This window comes from Panthera onca, chromosome D3 (genome assembly GCF_046562875.1).
Source record: "Panthera onca isolate mPanOnc1 chromosome D3, mPanOnc1 haplotype 2, whole genome shotgun sequence".
NCBI lineage: Eukaryota > Metazoa > Chordata > Mammalia > Carnivora > Felidae > Panthera > Panthera onca.
Genome location: NC_138350.1, coordinates 92,058,705 through 92,074,824, shown reverse-complemented (window position 1 = coordinate 92,074,824; position 16,120 = coordinate 92,058,705). Strand labels below are relative to the sequence as shown.

The 16,120-nt window shown below is 48.8% G+C and overlaps 2 long non-coding RNA genes across 4 annotated transcripts; one reads left to right on the top strand and one right to left on the bottom strand.

Annotated features, from left to right (window-relative positions):
* Positions 1 to 304: 304 nt before the first annotated feature.
* LOC132664959 (uncharacterized) lies at positions 305 to 4,191 on the bottom strand. Of its 3 annotated transcripts, none has more exons than XR_009603929.3 (3): positions 1,982 to 4,177; positions 1,696 to 1,786; positions 305 to 1,533 (listed from the first exon to the last, which is right to left on the bottom strand). It is a non-coding gene; the product is annotated as an uncharacterized LOC132664959 (long non-coding RNA). The 3 variants fall into 3 exon arrangements; XR_009603930.3 differs by having other exon boundaries at positions 305 to 1,404; XR_009603928.3 differs by having other exon boundaries at positions 1,520 to 1,786; positions 1,982 to 4,191.
* Positions 4,192 to 4,302: 111 nt separating this feature from the next.
* On the top strand, positions 4,303 to 15,659 carry LOC132665141 (uncharacterized). The gene is made up of 2 exons (XR_009604000.3): positions 4,303 to 4,585; positions 15,234 to 15,659. It is a non-coding gene; the product is annotated as an uncharacterized LOC132665141 (long non-coding RNA).
* The last annotated feature ends 461 nt before the right edge of the window (positions 15,660 to 16,120 follow it).

The window sequence follows — 16,120 nt, the reverse complement described above, 5'->3', positions numbered from 1 at the left end:
TTAGAGGCACGCGCCTTGAATAGCTCACAGAAGGCAGGCGTCCTGGCCAGCGCCACACTCTCTGTGTCTCAGGGCAGGTAATGCCCGCTCCGGCCGCAGGGTTTGGGGGCTGCGAGGCAGCCTTGTGGCCGGAGGGATTTTTATGGGGCAGAGAGGGTGCTTAAGGTCTGAGGGTCACTTTTTAATGTCCTAACTAGTAAATTGATTGTAATACATTGTGTTGATGAAAGGATACTGTCCTATCTTGGGAGGGCATTTAATTCGGAGGAAGGCTCGATTTAACTAAAAGTACAGCGTCTCGTGTGGACTTTGGTCTGCGGCTGCCTGAGGGCCCAGGTGTCCGCGGTAGCCGGCCGGCTCCTGCCGTCGGGCCGCCTGGGGACCCCGCCCCGTGCACCTGCAGGTGCCAGAGGAGCAGTCAGACTCGAGCAGGACAGCAGCGATGCCACACTGGGCTTGTGTGTTCGTCTTCTTTTCCACAGCTCTTGTCGCTCGCTCTTCAAACGGCCCTCCGAGGATTTCCGGGCAAGGACTTTTCGCTCCGTTTTACTGACGAAATACAACACTGGGTATTTGGTGACAAGTGGCAGGACCGGGCGCCGGGCAGCGGCTGGGAGAGAGAGCAGGGCACGGGTGGGTGGAGGTGCCGGGTGGGATGGCTCACGTTCTCCCGCGGGGAAGGACGCTCCGGACGAATGCTGTGGCACATCTACCGACGTTTCCCGTCCCGGCCACGGGCTCTCTGCACATTCCAGCTTGCCGTCACTAAGCTCCAGAAATTTTATTTCCTGTTCCTCGAGTTTACATATTTCTGTGTTCTTCTCAGGAGGATTAACCAGGAGGAGGAAGACAAAGGGCACAGGGCAGAGGACGGCCATCACGCGCGGCACGTGGTCCAGTGACAACGGTCGACCTTTGGGCCCATCCACCTGGACAGACCCCTGAGTCTGCCGGTTACCGCTCATGTGACCTTACGAAGTCCCCAGCCTCTCTGAGCTTAAGTTTCGCATCTGGGAGGTGGGTCCATTACTGCCACATTGCATTTTGGTGAGGGTTAAATATAGTTAGACGTAAACGCTTGGCGAAGAGGGAGGAGGGCTGCTATGAGCCCCCGCGTGCCCGGCCCCGTGTAGGTGCCGGACGTGCCCACCTGCCCTCACTCTGTTTCTTGTTTTCCTCCAAGCACACGCAGGAGAGTAACAGACGTCCTGGTCGACTCGGTTAACCTAGCCGGAGGCAGGGGTCCTCCGTGCTGCGTAATCTGCCCTTGCTTTGGGTTAGGTCCCCACGTCCAGGCAGAGGAGCTCCAGCGAGACGTGGGGAGTCCCGAAGGCTGGTGTGTGAGCGGAGGCGTCGCCCGATGGCTCGGGGACGTTGTGGAAGCTCTCTGTGCACCCCTCACAGCTAGGAGAGATTAACACTGTTAGACAACAGTGCAGGTATACAGCAGTGTGCAGCATAAACGAACATCAGCTGGGAACACGATTGTTCGATAGTCAGACACAGTTGGAAGCTTCCATTCATTGATAAGCTCTTAACAGAAGCAGAAGAATCAGGTTTTTACTGTCTGGTAATGTGTTGTTGCTAAAATTCAGGTTTACTTCTAAACTATTAATAGTTAACTCAGACCCATCCCCTCTAGTGCTAATTACCAGCAGGGAAAGAAGGAAAAAAAAAACTAATTTAGACTAGTACATTTGTCTTCTGGAATACATCAGTAGGAGAAAGGCGTCTACGGCAAACATCCTATGAAATGTCGACTGCTCCTCCTGGCTCTGTCTGCTCGCTGAGAGAGAGAGAACAAAACACAGGTACTTTCAAAAAACATTCAAAATTATAATGATTGTAGATATAATTTTATGGTAGAGCTAGAATGGCAATTAAGTACTATTCTTTTTTAAAAACCACACCAGTTACACTGTGATTTTTTTCATAGAGAGACAGAGAGAGAAGATATTAATTAAGATAAAGCCACAAGTACCCGTTGAGATTCGAGGTTTCCCTGTGAGCACCACCCAAGCTCAGAAGGTTGGGTCTGATGACTTCCTGGGTGAGGTCTATCCCCGTCGCTCACTCTCGGCCAGGAAATAGCCACCGAAGGCAGTTTGCTTACGTAGCCGGAAGACATACAAACGTGCATTTAAAAACCGATCCAGGCACTTATCAGATTTAGCAAAACTTGCTGACCCACAAAAACCATTTCTTACCCTTTGGCTTTTAAATAAAGAACATATTCCATCACAGGGCCATTTGTATTGTTGTTTTTATTGCATTGATGAGGTAATTCACAAAACCTCCTGGTGGGCTCGAGGATGTGGTGCGTGGAAAAGGCCACACGACAGCCATCGTGGAAACCCCTCCTCCTTGTCCCTTGAGGTCAGTCTGCACAAGGAGCCAATGGCCCCTAACGATTAACCTGTGGCTCCCCAGCACAGGTGTGCCTGGTGCCTACGCTTACATCCGCTTGTTGCTAATGACTGAAATGGAGGGGAACGTGAGATCTGTACTTGAACTTCAGGGCTTGGGGTGAGACAAGGTGCATCATTCTGACGTGGCTGAGCTACTGACTTCAAGGCCACTTCCCCAGGACCCTTCCTGAGGGTGCACTGCCCACGGCCACACGGGTCCCAGGCGATCCACGTATCACGTGTCCCCAAGAGATCTCCAGATAGCACCCAGGATGCAGAATCCTCTTGGTACATCAACTAATTAGGTATTAGAAGCCAGCCTTCCCATTGCTTTAGTTTTCTCATAGATAATATGAGAAAAATAAGGGTTCCTGTCTCATAGGCTCCGGAGGAGAGTGGTGGGATCGTATGAGTCGGTACATGAAAACACTTAACGCAGGACTGCCGCATCACCTGGACGCTGGTCACCTGCATCTGGATGGAGGATAGCCCAGAAAATGGGCACTGTTGCCTCACAAGTGCCTCCAGCCTTAGAAGTTGTCTTTTCCCCCATCAGAATAACTGAGGTTCATTGCATTGTTCATCATTAATTTCTTTGGCGTTCCTAACACATACCCAATAGAAATCCAGTTGTTTTGAAGACTCAGTGAAGCGTGTGAGAAAAATGCCCACGAGTGAAAATTTCCATCAAGACTGGGAGGTTCTCCGAGCTGATATTCAGGAAGGGAAGCACGGCCTCAGGGGGCTTTCTGTTGTGCTCCTCTGGGTGTCGGGTAACGTGCTTTCCTGAACAAAATACGTGAAATCGAAGGTCAAATTTTGAGCTGACAAGCTTGCTTCCTTGTAGAAGACTTATGGGCAGAGACTAATGCCACAAGGAGTTCCAGGAGCCGGAGAGAGCTCTCAGTGCAGGTGGAACCAGTATGTAACCAGGAGCGTCACTCCAGACTTTTCTAGACTTTCAGATAAAAGCCTTAGGTGTCCTTCAGGATTTGTGTGAATCTTGTTTCGTGATGCCTCCAATCCGATGGCACATAGAAACCGATAAATGTGTTGTGTGCTTGAAAGGAGCAGATTCATAATATGTCCTTACTTGGTTTATAAATTTTCGTTTCCTGATTCGTTGAAGCCAATAGCAGAGAAGCTGTCTGGTAAGAGGTGTGGTCAATAAACTCTGGCAGTTTAACGGGCAGCAGATGATGTAGACCATCCACGGTGTTCACAGCTGACCACTCACCCCCCACCGTGTCCAGTCCACACTCCACGAAGACTTCACCTGACGGAATCAGTTCGACACGGGCATCCGTGTAAGTCTGTGCTCTCTTGTTTGTAGGTGTCTCCTCTGCGGACAGCTGCTTCCTGAGGGTCCTGGCTCACCCGCACCTGCAGCGTTCGTCCTGCTCAGGTGCTGTTTCACAGAGGAACATGAAAGGTGCTGGACACAAGCTCAGTGGTGAAGGGCCTTTGTCGTGGCCGTGGGTGTGTGTCAGTTTCCAGAGCGGCCGTGACAAAGCGCACAAACCAGGAGGCTTCAAACAATGTCTCCTCCCCCGGTTCTGGAGGCCAGAGGTCTAAAACGGTCTAAAACGGGTGTGAGCAGGGCCGTGCTCCCTCTGAAACAGGTAGGGGAGTCCCTCTCTGCCTTCCAGCTTCCGGCGGCTGCTGGTGATCCTTGGCGTTCACTCCCTGGTGTGCAGTCTCCTCACTCCGGTCTCTGCCTCTGGTCTCAGTTGGTCTCTGTTTGGTGTCTCTGTCTTCTCAAAAGGACACCAATCCTATTGGATCGGGGCCCGCCCTCCCCATTATGACCTCATCTTAACTGGTTACATCAGGGAGCTGACACTGGTCACACGGTAACATAGTTACATCTGCAGTGGCCCTGTTTCCAAACAAGGTCACATTCTGAGGCCCTGGGTGTTAGGACTTGAACGTTTCTTTCTTGGGGGGGGGGGGGACACAATTTAACCCATTACAAGTAGGAAAAGTGGAAAAGTGGAAATTAGCTCAAAAAATGGCCAAAACATTCGGCTGAGAGTCCACCCTCCCCTCGCCCCTCCCCCCAAATATTTTTCCTGCAAGGCCATAGCTGAGTGTCTGGACAGGACATGCTTGGATTAGCAAATGAAATTCCAGAAGAGGAATTCACCCTTTTCCAGGGAAAGAACAGGGGAAAAAGAGTAAGCTGGGCGGGCATGTGTTTGAAAAGCAGGGTGACCTATGAGGGTTATTTTGGAAGATGTAAAGGTGCTCCCTTTAGGACGAGAATATCTGGGGAGCGAGGGGAAGTGGGGTGACAGCGGAGTGCGGACCCTTGAAAGGATGGGCCACGCGGGACCGTCAAGTACAGGTGAACCTGGTTCGGTGCTGTGCGTGGCCGTCGTCACAGTGTTAGCTGTTGTGAACAGGGGGTCCCGTTCCCTTCTGTATCCAGACCTGGGGGTGCTTGTGAAGCCCGCGGCCGGTCCCCTCCGCCTCTGCTCTGGTGCTCCTGCCGCTCCTGCCCTCTCACGCCTCGCTTTCTCTCCTCGTCCCCTCTCTGTGCTTCTTCCCTTGCTGGGGCTGCTGCTAATCTCGTGTCTCTGGGGTCTAACCTGGGAACTTCCTGCAGGTGGGTCCTGTGCCCGTGGGCTGTCGGTGGGCGTACCTGTCTGCGTTTGGGTCCACGGCGGCGGGGCGGGTGCGCGGGTCACCCCGCGGGGCTGGGAGCAGGCAGCGTCCCTCCCGTGAGCGGAGAGCTGGCACTCGCCACGGCCACGGCCCCACCCCCGGGGAGACAGGCCACCGTACAGGGCGGGACTCTGCAGTGAACGCCTGTACCCCGCCGCTGCACCCCGGCCTCCGTGACTCCCTGTGACCAGTGTCAGCTCCCTTTCCTCGTAAGTTTTGTTTTCTTCCTGAGAAGGACCTCCAGACCTGTGTCCATCAGACCGCCCCGTCCTTATTACCCAATTATGAAAAGTCTCATGTGACATGCCTGGCTTGACACCAAGAAAAAAAAAATCTCCCCCTGAGTATCAGGACGTTCTTTCTTTTTGCCACATGATCCTTCAGGCATAACCCCAAGCATCCTTTTTAATTGTCAGAAGGAAAATATGAATGACGCCATTTCTTTTTATCTGCTGGCACAACCGAAGACAAAAGGATTCTTTCCTTCCCTCTTAGGAACACACAAGTGTCTGTAGATTGTCTTTTAGGAGATGTTTGGATTGTTTTCATGGCTCCTTCATTTTCATACGTTGAAAATCGTTTTCCCCAGCCCCCTCACCTTTGTGTGTGTGTGTGTGTGTGTGTGTGTGTGTGTGTGTGTGTATATATATATATATATATATACATATGAGACTGTTTATAGGTAGACACTTGAAGCTGTATCTACAATTGCAATCGTTACTATCGGGCACTTCATAAATATCCCTTTAAGATGCTATTTGATACCTTCTATAGTCTTGGAGGAAACAGACTGGATTCTCCTGTTTCCAAAGCAGCTAAATGTATTACAATAAATTTGCTTTCTCTGTGCTGTGGAATTGGAAACCTATAAGATGTTGAATAAGAAAACTGATACCACTGCTTATCTGTCCAAAAGCCAGTGGTGTTAGGAAGCCCAGTAATTGAAAAATGGATAGCATTGATATTTGAACCTTTTTATATAACCTTTGAAGTGTAAGCCTTTTGGGGAATAAATTGCTTTTTGTAACAAGAACAATGTCAGATCCCATATTTAGAAACCGTGCACTTAATTCATTTTCAGGCGGAGAAACTCATGTTGTCTTGTTGGGAAAAACATTGCAAAATGGATTAAGCTTCACCCTGGAGAGATGATAACCTAATATAAATAACTACAGGCTGATCTTTATTAGTTACTGAGCAAATATTGCCAAATAGGACAGGCGACCTTCAATGGTGATTGATCTAGGAGAAGTCATCGGCAGCATTGTCTTTGGAGAATAACTTTGGGGCATTTTGGGATCTTCAGTCTGTTCTTATTTAAGGGGACGTGCTGCGGCTAATGTTCGGGAAGAGTAAGTTTATCTTATTTAATGGTAAGGATTAGAGCTCACGCCAGGCAGAGTAACGACATCTGATTCCAGGGTGGGCCAACGGCTCGATGTTTGTTGAACGGATCACAACTGTGGGAGCCAGGAACTCGGCTGAAAACCTATGCCAGACGAAGCCTCTCGGGTTTAGCGGAGTCTACCCGAGCTCTGCGTTTCGCCAGTTCTGCGTCGATGAATAATTCACTCACCGTGTCCTCGGGTCGCTGGACCGTCGCCGGATGGGGCGTGTAGGGTAGCTCAGAACAAGAGAGAGGCGGGCAACATGTCAGTCCCATCTACGTTCTACACCCGGAAACGGTCCATCCATTCAAAGAGGGAGGAAGATGAGTCAGAGAGTGTTATTTAAAAAAAAAAAATCAGAAAGAAACAGTAATCAACTTGGACGTTTTCCTGGTGTTTTCACCTCTCAGGTGATGGTCTCATGTGAAGATCAGCTTTGCCGTTTTCTTCTCAATCTTCTTAGAACTTTTGTTTGAACTGTAAGTCTCTACATTTCAAAAGCGTTGGTAATGACGTCACAGGCCTCAGCCTTATTCACCCAGAACAACGGGACAGACGGGACGCACGGCCGCAGACGCTGACGCCCGTCCTGCGTTGTGAGCTGCACCCCACGCACACGTCCGAGCTAGCGTCAGAGGGCCGGTCGGGCCGCCGGCTAGCACTTGGCACCTTGGAGAGCCCGTGCAGTGTTCCTTTCCTTTTTTTTTGTAAATATAATTTATGGTCAAATTGGCTAACATAGTGTGTAAAGTGTGCTCTTGGTCTTGGGGGTAGATTCCGTGGTTCATCGCTTCCACGCGGCACCCAGCGCTCATCCCAACAGGCGCCCTCCTCAGTGCCCGTCACCCATTTCCCCTCCCCACCCCCCATCCACCCTCAGCTTGTTCTCTGTATTTAAGAGTCTCTGATGGTTTGCCTCCCTCCCTCTCTGTTTGTAACTGTTTTCTTCCCCTTCCCCTCCCCCAGGGTCTTCTGTTAAGTTTCTCAAGACCCATGTATGAGTGAGAACATACGATACCTGTCCTCTGACTGACTTACTTCACTCAGCATAGTCCCCTCCGGTTCCATCCACGTTGCTGCAGATGGCAGGATTTCTGAAGGGACTACTTCTCTGAGACGGTTGAATGTTTGTCCTCCTAAAACTCTTTCTTGTGCCTTTGCATCAGCTGAACCATGGGGGGCAGACAGCTGGGCTCTGGCCTTCCTCCGTCCGTCCACCCAACGGCGAGTGGGGTTGGGCCGATCTGGAAAACGCTCTGTTTTCCAGATCTGTTTCCAGATCTGTTTCCAGATCTGTTTCCAGATCTGTTTGGAAGGAAGCAGGGTCCTGCAAGGGCTCCCCGGGGCTCCGCCTGTCCTAGCACTGAGCCAAACCGGGCAGCAAAGGCAGTCTTGCAGAGGAAATGGTCCTGAGTGGAGTGCGTAGGACGCAGCCCCATGGTCTGTTTAGGGGATGTAGGCAGGTGTGGGCTCTGTATTTCTAATACCTGCACAAGTGGTTTCAGGTAAGTAATAAGTGGTCAACTTACCCCTTTCTCTATTACTAACTAAACTTGTGAATCATCACGGAGCATCGATTGCTTTAACTTCCGTAGTTAAGTTTCTAAAAGTGAACTTCTTGTTCAGAGTATTTTTAGATTTACAGAAAAATTGCAAAGATAGTGCAAAGTAACATCTTGTGTTGTTAGTATAGTGCATCCGCCAGGGTTAGTGAGCCGATATCGATGCAGTATTATTAACTAAAGTCCATACTTGATTCAGACTTCCGTAGTTTTTATCTGAGATCCTTTCTTCCTGTTCCAGGATCCCACCTGGGACCCCACCTTACATCCAGTCCTCATGGCTCCTTGGGCCCCTCTGGGCTGTGACAGTTTCTCAGACTTTCCTTATTTTTGATGGCGGACTGGCCGGGCAGTTTCTAGGATGTCCCTCTGTTGGGATTTGCCATGTGTTTTTCTCAGCTAAGACTGAGGTTACGAGCTTGGGGAGGAGGACCGCAGAGGGGGCGGTGCTGTTTCCATCACGTTGTATCACAGGCTACCAACATGCTGATGTTGACCGTCGTCAGCTGGCCGGGGTCTGTCTGTCAGGCTTCTCCACTGTGAACTCGCTCTGAGGCTCCCCACCCCTGTCCACACTGGATTCTTTGAAAGGGAGTCATGAATCGCTCACATCTGAGGAGTGAAGGTTTCATTCTTGAGGACACTTACTTGGAATTCCGCTCAGGAGAGTTGTCTGTTTCCTCCGTTCACTTACTTATTTGATTATCTGTGTCTGTTTGGACCCATGGATATTATTATACACTTCGGGCGATGATCCAATGCTTCTTTATTTTGTCGCTCAGGTTGTTCTAGCTCCTTCGGGTGGCTACCCTGACCCTTTGACGTACCCCCAGCAAGGGGTGTGTGTGTATGTGTGTGTGTGTGTGTGTGTGTGTGTGTGTGTGTACATATATATACACTTCCCTACTTTCTGGCAATACAAGATCTTCCCAGCCCTACACTCAGTCATTTCTCCAAGAAGCCTAGGCTCCTTTTACTGGAGAATGCTATTAGAAACCCAGGTATGGGTGCCAGGTGAATAATTCCGTTTTATAAACGTAATAAAACATTTTTAAAAACATACCTGAATGCGGGCAGCTGGCAGCAGGCTCAGCGCTGAGCGTGTGTCGTTAGCTGCGGTCACTCAGTGGCTGTGAGCTGGGCAGCTCGGCTGGTGGGAGACATAGCTGCCCTGTCTTCCGAACAAGTCGTAGGAGTGACCAGCCCACAGGGCTGTTCTGAGGGTTGAAGGAGGTAACGCCTGCGTAGTGCTTAGGATAGTGGCTAAGACACAGCAAGTGCTTAACAAACGCAGGCTTCCTTAGCTGCCCCGTCTCAGCCCTATTGTCCCCCTTGGGCTCTCTGCCCTCCACTGGGGGGTGGGTGCCAGCAAATTCCGACACCTGGATCTTGCCAGTCGGCTTCTTGTCAGGATCTGCCGACAGGAAGCGCTAGGAGGAGGTCAAAGGGCAGGGAGAGGAGATACTTCTTGCCTGCTGCCACTACCGGGCTGGTGTCGACGGTGGCCGTGGCCACAGGGGTGGTGGGACCCCAGAGGTCACAGCGAGGTGGGGCTCGCAGCACCGTTTCATTGGCTCGGTGGCCGGAAGCTGTCCCTCTTGTGGTGACAAAGAGTTGAATGTGGCGGTGGCTTCGGCAGCAGGTGCACGTGGGAGCCCCTGTGCAGGGCGCCAGCCTTCCTGTTCCCGGGCTCGGCATCCTGTGCGCCTCCCCAGCCCCGGCGCCTTGTCCCCTTTTCTCTCACACACACTTACCACCATGACAAACGACCTCGTATGCCACCCTGTGTCTTTCAAACAGCCAGAGAAGTGCGTGTTTCCCTGGCTGAGAAAGCGTCATTATTATCTTTTGCTCTGTCACTACCACCAGTGACTAACTGAAGGAGAGAAGCCGTCCCTGTATCATCGTCCATTTTTGTTGCCAGGCTGTTGCTTTGCCCGCCCTACAGACGGCCACCACAGTGGCCCCCAGGGGGAGATGACAGTTCTGAATTTTGCGACCGACCCAAGATTAGAAGCCATCCAGCAAGACGCAGCCGACGGTGACACGGAAAGGGACAGGTGCAACGCCCCTTTCAGGAAGATTACAGTCACACGCAAGTCCTCTTACGACCCCGCATCCGTGGGCTCTGGTATTCGTGGCATCGGGGGGAGAGCTGCCTGCGCTGTCTCTGCTTTGAAGGCTGCTATAGGGTGTGACAAGCGTGCGCCCCAGGTAGGGGGTGGGCCCTTGGCGGACGTGGGTTTCGCTGGGCACACTCGTGCTCACAGGCAGGAAGAGGCTTTGCCCCGCAGCTGTGTGCGGGGCCGTCTGGTAGATGCTACGCGAAGGTCCTACAAGAATAAAGAATGTGTCCCGATGCCGAGGACGATGCGCGGTGGGGGGTGACGCGTGGTGGGGGAGTCCCTAGGAAAACCAGGCCCATCCTTTCTGGGTTTGGCAAAGATCCATGATGCTCCTTACATCTTTTTATAACTCTGAAATAAATCTCGCTGAGGTCTTCCTGATGGTGCGGGGGATAAATTCCGCGGGGACACTTTCCTGCATCTACGGCATGATCACAGCCGGTTAAAACTCGAGTCGGTTTTTTTTCTGGGGGTGATACCGTGCCCAGAATGTTTGATTTTTAACTTTGTTGAGCTGTTCCAATAAACCCATTATTTCGCTCTCGGTTTCCGGTATTTGCCCTGTGGAGACACCCGGGGCTTTCGTCCTCTCGGCGGGAGGACGAGCTAACCCTGCGACGCGAGCAGCCTGGCGCCCTTGTTGGCCCGCTCGGGTCGCTCTCCGCCTGCCCCTCCCGGCCTCCCCCTCCCTCCTGGCCTCTCCCTCTCCCTCCCCTTTCTTTCTTCTTGTTAGGAACTGTTTCAAGCTTGTGGAAAAGTATCGCAAATGATACAAGACATGTACGCAGCCAGCTCCAGCTTTATCAAAACTTGAGATTTTGCTATAACTTGGGGGAGATTTCTCTTTCCTTCTTCCTTTTTGACTTTGAAATAATAAAGCAGGTATGTTCCTAGCCCCCCGCCCCCAAGCTGCCTCACAATTTTATTCTCTTCCTCCCAGAGTCGTGTCTCCTGAAAGGGGAGGCGCTCAGCCCCAGACACAAGATCCCTTTGTGCTATTTGTCGATCATTTCCATAAAGGGTATAATACGTGTTTGTGTCTGTAAGTTTTCGTCAATGGGATCATTCCACGGCTTTCCAGCAAACTTGCTTTTGTCATCCTAGACTTAATTTTTTGTATTCACCAGCCTGATACGTGTAGCTCCGGACCTCACGAATTCCCTACCAGGATTTTCCCATTCTCTTCTTGATGAAACTTTGCGTTGCTCTCTTTAAAATGAACTGCAAATAATGCTTCCGTGAATGATTCCGCGTGCGTGCCTTCTGCACGTGGGAGAGATCATCTCTAGGATACACAGCTGCACCCCGTTCTACAGAACAAGGCCACGGACACAACGGTCCCGGATCCAGAATGTGGAGAGTCTCTCCAGAGGCTGTTGCTCATATACACACACTACCTGGTACGGTGACTAAACATCCCACGCCTCTTCATTCGTTGAGATGTTATAGGATTTCCAATAACATTTTGTTAAAACGAACAAACAGACAAAACTCTTTCACATCCTGCCTTGGATTTATTCCTAGCTACTTTGTAATTTAGGATGTTATTGTAAATCAGGTCTTGAAACTTGCTCTCTTCCGTCGTCGTGTGGCTGACGTCTAGGACCGCGCTTCCTGACCTGCCTGTTTCTAGCAGTTTAGTTGTAGATTTTCTTGACCCCAGATGTCATTTTATCTCAAAATAACATATTTTTCTTTCAGTTTTTCCAATTCATAGGTCTTTGCTTTGCTTTGCTTCTCAGTCAGCAGATTTACATCTGGAGAGCATGTTGAAGTGGTAATAATGGGTCAGCTCATTGGTCCCTGGTTTTAAAGGGAATGAATGCTTGGAATGTCTCACAATTAAGAATCTCTTTTGCTACAGGGGTTTGGTAGTTAATGTTTTTCAGACCAAGGAACTCTCTCCTGGTTTGCTAAGTTTTCTTCTGTTTTAACCATTTATTTCATAAAGGTTCCATTTTATCAAATGTTTCTTGACATCTCCCTGGGTAATTTTACATTTTCCTCCTTTATCTGTTAAAGTATAAATTACATTAATAGATGCTTTGATATCAAGCCATGCTTGCATTGTGACCGAACTCGTCATAATGTAACTTTTTATGCGGACTGGGGTTGTTAGTGTTTTAATTCAGATGCCTGCGTCTATGCTCGGTACCTGAGGTTGTGTGTGACCTTCCTGTCTCATGCTGCTTCTGTCCGAGTTTGGTGCAAAGGTCACACGCACTGTGCTCCAGGCGTTAGGACCGCCAGCTGCTCCTTCCCTCTCTGAAGGACACTGCGTGTGAGCTCACATAATCCGTACCTGGAGCGCTTGTGGGACTTTCTGTACAACTGTCCAAGTTGTTGGCTGTTCTTCGCTCTTGTTGGGGGTGTGTGTGTGTGTGTGTGTGTTGATTTGTTTTTGGATTTTGCTGTTTTGGTGGCGGGCATTTAATAGGAAACTCTATTTTTGGAATTACTTTACATGTCAGACTTTTTAACTGCTTTCAAACTCTGTATGGTAAGTCGTATTTTTCTAGATGTTATCTATTTCATAATAGATGTTATCTATTTCATCTAGACCTTCAGATTTACTGGCCTAAAGGTATTTCTTTTATTTCTGTGTAATGGATTGAATCTCTGCTGTCAGTATATTTAGGCCCAGTTTCATTCCTCCTAGGGCTTTATTGTGCTTCCTTTCTAGATTCATTCTGTCACAGGTGTGGTATTTGATGATCCAAAGAAGTAAATTCATCATTCTTGTTTCCCCTTTTATTTTTATTTCATTAAATTTCATTCTTCACCATATGATTTCTTTCTACTTCCTTTGCCTTTACTTCTCTTTCTTGTGATGATGTTTTTATGACTCATATTGGACCCTTGGTTTTGTCTGTTTTTTTTTAATGTTTATTTTTCAGAAAGAGAGAGCGCGAGCAGGGGAGGGGCAGAGAGAGAGGGAGACACAGAATCCGAAGCAGGCTCCAGGCTCTGAACTGTCAACACAGAGCCCAACGTGGGGCTCAAACTCGCGGACCGTGAGATCATGACCTGGGCCAAAGTCGGATGGTTAACGGACTGAGCCACCCGGGCAGCCCAGAATGTGTGTGTGTGTGTGTGTGTGTGTGTGTTTTAATGTTTATTTATTTTTGACAGAGAGAGAGAGAGAGAGAGAGAGAGAGAGCATGAGGGGGAGAGGGGCAGAGAGGGAGACACAGAATCGGAAGCAGGCTCCAGGCTCTGAGCTGTCAGCAAGCACATGGTCCGACGCGGGGCTCGAACTCACAAACCATGAGATCGTGAGCTGAGCTGAAGTCAGATGCTTAACTGACTGAGCCACCCAGGCAGCCCTGCTTTGCCTGTTAAAGTAATCTTTCATGATCATATATTTCCCGATAAGTGCTGCTTCCAGACCATATCAGGAGTTTCGACACTATATTCACTATTGTTCCTTTCTAAATGTTTTCCAGTTCCTACCACAATTTTTCGACTTATAAATTACCTAGAAGAGCATTTTTAATTTTCCAAATATACATTATTTTTTGTTATCTTCAACTCACTGGATTTTTTGATAGGATGCAGTGTGTTATTTACCAATTATTTTTTTAAGTTCATTAATTTATTTTTAGAGAGAGAGAGGGAGAGCATGAGTGGGGCAGAGGCAGAGAGAGAGAGAATCCCAAGCAGACTCTGAGCTGTCAGCACAGAGCCCAGTGCGGGGCTCTGTCTTCCCACCGTGAGACCATGACCTGAGCTGAAATCAAGAATCAGATGCTTAACTGACTGAGCCACCCAGGTGCCAGGTAGTTACTGAAATTCAATTTTTCGTCAAGTGCATGATCAATTTTATAAATATTCTACATCTGCCTGAAAAGAATGTGTATTTTTTCCGTTGCTGAGCACATGCTCTAGGTATGTCCATAATTTCTTTGATATGTGTGTTGTCTTATTTTGCGATTTATTATCATATCATGTGTTTTGACCACGATGCCTATTAGTTATCGACAGAAGTGTGTTAAATTATAACACTGCTTATAAATTTTTCAAAAATTTTCTGGAATTCTGTTCTTTTGCTTTATATATTTGAAGCTGTTATCAGGTAACTGAACTTTAGAATCATGCTATCTTCCCGGTGAAGTGCCCCACTGCCATTAAATAGTGGCCATGTTGATATTAGTGTCTGTGGTCTGATATTAACGTAGCCTACAAGCTCTTTTTAAAATTAGAATTTCTCACCTATTACATTTTTTTTCCATGATCGTCTTTCCAATATAATGTAGTTATACCTTATGCTTTTGTTTTGTGCTTAAGCGTATTTAAAAAGCATTCCTAACTGGACCAATTCTAAGTATAAGCAATATCCCCACCTCCTTCCATCCAATGTGAATCCTTAGCATTATTTAACCCTGACCATCCCTCTGGGCTGAATCTCATTATTGTTTAGTGTTTGAGTTCTTAGGTTCTCAGTTCGTCTTCGCTATTGTTACTATGGTTTCCTATGGTTATGTAGAGCTTTGCTGAGATGAACCCATATGTTCGGGAGTATTGTCAGTCCTCACTCTGTGCTTTATCATCCTACGTCTCTTCTCTGGAATCAATTTCCTTCAACATAAAATAGACTCTTTGGTACTTTTCTTCTTTGAGATTAGTTGTGAACTATTTTAGTCCTCTGACACATATGCACTTTGGAAAATTATGTAAGGTTTTGGACTTAAATTTTGTCACCTACCAAGGTGGGGTATGCATGGTGCTTTCTTAATGGGGGTTCTTGTGCGGGTTAAACTCACCGGTACGTGTGAGCTCTCAGAGCAGTGTCTACACAGGCAAAGTGCATTGTCCCCACTAATTCAGCCACTGTCTGTCCTCACCTATGAAGGATAATTTAGTGGGGTGGTTACAGTTCCCGGTGCGTGGGAAACGGTTCTCGGCATTTGGGAAAATACTGTGAACGTGTCTTGGGCTTTGCTGTTCCGTGGCCTCCGTGTGGCATGCCTCAGTGTAGATTTATGTTTATTCTTCTGTGATGCGAGGATTTACTATCTTTCGTCATTTCAAATAAGTCCCAGCCCTTCACCTCCTTCAATAATGTGCTCTCTTCTTTTCTAGAAACCGTATTATTTGTTTACTGGACCTTCTCGTTCTATCCTCCACGTTCCAAAATGCCACTTACCCACTGCATCTCTGCCCTGGACCCAGGGGTCCGGTCTGGGTCCTCTCCGAAATTAGCTGGAGGGGACAACGGCCATGAACCTGCTGTGTGCGAGCTGCTTCCACCACTGTTCCCCAAGCAGCTGTCCCCCCCGCCCCCGGCTCCTTGCAGCTTACCAGAACTAGTGTCGGGGACAGCAGCAGTGGGCAGGCAGGACCCCTTTCCCCTCCGGGTCTGGGCAGCGGCTCAGAGTCCCTGTCTCCACCTCCAGGCCTCCGATAACTGCTCCGCCTCCGGTCCCAGGCCTGAGGTTTTTCTTTCGTGTGTGTTAATCCTCTTAACACCTGCACAGCCACATTAATAAACTCCCCTGTTGAATATTTGCTTCTGCCTCGCTATTTCCTTAATGTTTGCACTTTTTCTTCTATCTAGTTCTTTATCATTTCTATCAGATGATTCGGATTTTTGCAGTGGTGGGGAAGAGGGTTTAATTCTTCCCCTTGTGGAGTCTGCTGATTTCACTCTCTGGATCGCTTCCTCCCCAGCCCCTCTTCAGCTACGTGTCATTAGTGGGGCATGAGTGTGGCTTGGGCTCAGAGAATGTCCCTTCAAATTCTCAATTAGTGCAATTGGTTAGGTATCATGACTTACATAAATGCATTAGCTTGGGGTAGACTATGTATGGTATGAACTTGCTCCCCAAGGACAGTGTGGTTCAGACTCTGGTTATAAATTCCAAAAAAACCCCATAATTCTCCCGATGCTGAATGGATGGATTTAACTTGTGCACATAAATGTTGAGGGATTAGCCCTACGGAGCCGGGTTCCCACTTTTCAACTCGTG